Below are 3,895 nucleotides of genomic sequence, written 5' to 3'. Positions count from 1 at the left end.
CTAACGTATAAAGTTATATACTATTACGCAATGACGTATAACGATATATAATATGACGTACTAACGTATAACGTTATATACTATCACGTAATGACGTGTATCGTTATATATTAATACGTAATATCGTATAACGTTATATACTAATACGTAATAACATGTAACGTTATAAACTAATACGTAATGACGTATAACGTTATATACTAATACGTAACAACGTATAACATAATATACTATAACGTACTAACGTATAACGTCATATAGTATTACCGGATGACGTATAACGTTATATACTATTACGTACTAACGTATAACGTTATATACTAATACGTAATGACGTATAACGCTATATACTACTACGTACTAACGTGTAACGCTATATACTAATACGTAATATCGTATAACGTTATATACTAATACGTAATATCGTATAACGTTATATACTATTACGTAATATCGTATAACGTTATATACTATTACGTACTAACGTATAACGTTATATACTATTACGTACTAACGTATAACGATATATAATATTACGTAATAACGTATAACGTTATATACTATTACGTAATGACGTATAACGTTATATACTATTACGTAATGACGTATAACGATATATACAATTACGTAATAACGCATAACGTTATATACTATTACGTACTAACGTATAACGTTATATATAATTACGTAATGACGTATAACATTATATACTAATACGTAATAACGTATAACGTTATATACTATTAGGTACTAACGTATAACGATATATACTATTACGTAATAACGTATAACGTTATGTACTATTACGTAATGACGTATAACGTTATATATAATTACGTAATAACGTATAACATTATATATAATTACGTAATGACGTATAACATTATATACTAATACGTAATAACGTATAACGTTATATACTATTACGTACTAACGTATAACGTTATTTACTATTACGTTATGACGTATAACGTTATATACAATTACGTACTAACTTAGAACGTTATATACTATTACGTAATAGCATGTAACGTTATAAACTGTTACGTAATAACGTATAAAGTTATATACTATTACGTAATAACGTGTAACGTTATATACTAATACGTAATAACGTATAACATTATATACTAATACGTAATAACGTATAACGTTATATACTAATACGTAATAACGTATAACGTTATATACTAATACGTAATAACGTATATCGTTATATGCTATAACGTACTAAGGTATAACGTTATATAGTATTACCGGATGACGTATAACGTTATATACTATTACGTACTAACGTGTAACGTTATATAGTATTACCGGATGACGTATAACGTTATATCCTATTACGTACTAACGTATAACGTTATATACTATTACGTAATAACGTATAACGTTATATACTATTACGTAATAACGTATAACGTCATATAGTATTACCGGATGACGTATAACGTTATATACTATTACGTACTAACGTATAACGTTATATACTAATACGTAATGACGTATAACGCTATATACTACTACGTACTAACGTGTAACGCTATATACTAATACGTAATATCGTATAACGTTATATACTAATACGTAATATCGTATAACGTTATATACTATTACGTAATATCGTATAACGTTATATACTATTACGTACTAACGTATAACGTTATATACTATTACGTACTAACGTATAACGATATATAATATTACGTAATAACGTATAACGTTATATACTATTACGTAATGACGTATAACGTTATATACTATTACGTAATGACGTATAACGTTATATAGTATTACCGGATGACGTATAACGTTATATATAATTACGTAATGACGTATAACATTATATACTAATACGTAATAACGTATAACGTTATATACTATTAGGTACTAACGTATAACGATATATACTATTACGTAATAACGTATAACGTTATGTACTATTACGTAATGACGTATAACGTTATATACTATTACGTACTTACGTATAACGTTATATACTATTACGTACTAACGTGTAACGTTATATACTATTGCGCAATGACGTATAACGATATATACTATTACGTAATAACGTATAACGTTATATACTATTACGTACTAACGTATAACGTTATATATAATTACGTAATGACGTATAACATTATATACTAATACGTAATAACGTATAACGTTATATACTATTACGTACTAACGTATAACGTTATATATAATTACGTAATAACGTATAACATTGTTTACTATTTCGTAATGACGTAGAACGTTATATAGTATTACCGGATGACGTATAACGTTATATATTATTACGTACTAACGTGTAACGTTATATAGTATTACCAGATGACGTATAACGTTATATACTAATACGTACTAACGTATAACGTTATATTCTATTACGTACTAACGTATAACGTTATATACTATTACGTTATGACGTTTAACGTTATATACTAATACGTAATGACGTATAACGTTATATACTATTACGTACTAACGTATAACGTTATATACTATTACGTACTAACGTATAACGTTATATACTATTACGCAATGACGTATAACGATATATACTATTACGTAATAACGTATAACGTTATATACTATTACGTAATAACGTGTAACGTTATATACTATTACGTAATAACGTGTAACGTTATATACTAATACGTAATAACGTATAACGTTATATACTAATACGTAATAACGTATAACGTTATATACTAATACGTAATAACGTATAACGTTATATACTAATACGTAATAACGTATATCGTTATATACTATAACGTACTAACGTATAACGTTATATAGTATTACCGGATGACGTATAACGTTATATACTATTACGTACTAACGTATAATGTTATATAGTATTACCGGATGACGTATAACGTTATATAGTATTACCGGATGAAGTATAACGTTATATACTATTACGTAATGACGTATAACGTTATATACTATTACGTAATAACGTATAACGTTATATACTAATACGTAACAACGTATAACATTATATACTATAACGTACTAACGTATAACGTTATATAGTATTACCGGATGACGTATAACGTTATATACTATTACGTACTACCGTATAAAGTTATATACTATTACGGAATGACGTATAACGATATATACTATGACGTACTAACGTATAACGTTATATACTATCACGTAATGACGTGTATCGTTATATATTAATACGTAATATCGTATAACGTTATATACTATTACGTAATAACGTGTAACGTTATATACTAATACGTAATAACGTGTAACGTTATATATTAATACGTAATATCGTATAACGTTATATACTCTTACGTAATAACGTGTAACGTTATATACTATTACGTAATAACGTATAACGCTATATACTAATACTTAATAACGTACAACGCTATATACTAATACGTAACAACGTATAACATTATATACTATTACGTACTAACGTATAACGTTATATAGTATTACCGGATGACGTATAACGATATATACTATTACGTACTAACGTATAACGTTATATACTATCACGTAATGACGTATAACGTTATATACTATTACGTAATAACGTATAACGTTATATACTAATACGTAACAACGTATAACATTATATACTATAACGTACTAACGTATAACGTTATATAGTATTACCGGATGACGTATAACGTTATATACTATTACGTACTAACGTATAAAGTTATATACTATTACGCAATGACGTATAACGATATATAATATGACGTACTAACGTATAACGTTATATACTATCACGTAATGACGTGTATCGTTATATATTAATACGTAATATCGTATAACGTTATATACTAATACGTAATAACATGTAACGTTATAAACTAATACGTAATGACGTATAACGTTATATACTATT

The sequence above is a fragment of the Bombus pascuorum genome, chromosome 1, assembly GCF_905332965.1.
Source record: "Bombus pascuorum chromosome 1, iyBomPasc1.1, whole genome shotgun sequence".
NCBI classification, from domain to species: domain Eukaryota; kingdom Metazoa; phylum Arthropoda; class Insecta; order Hymenoptera; family Apidae; genus Bombus; species Bombus pascuorum.
This window is presented reverse-complemented; position numbering follows the sequence as displayed.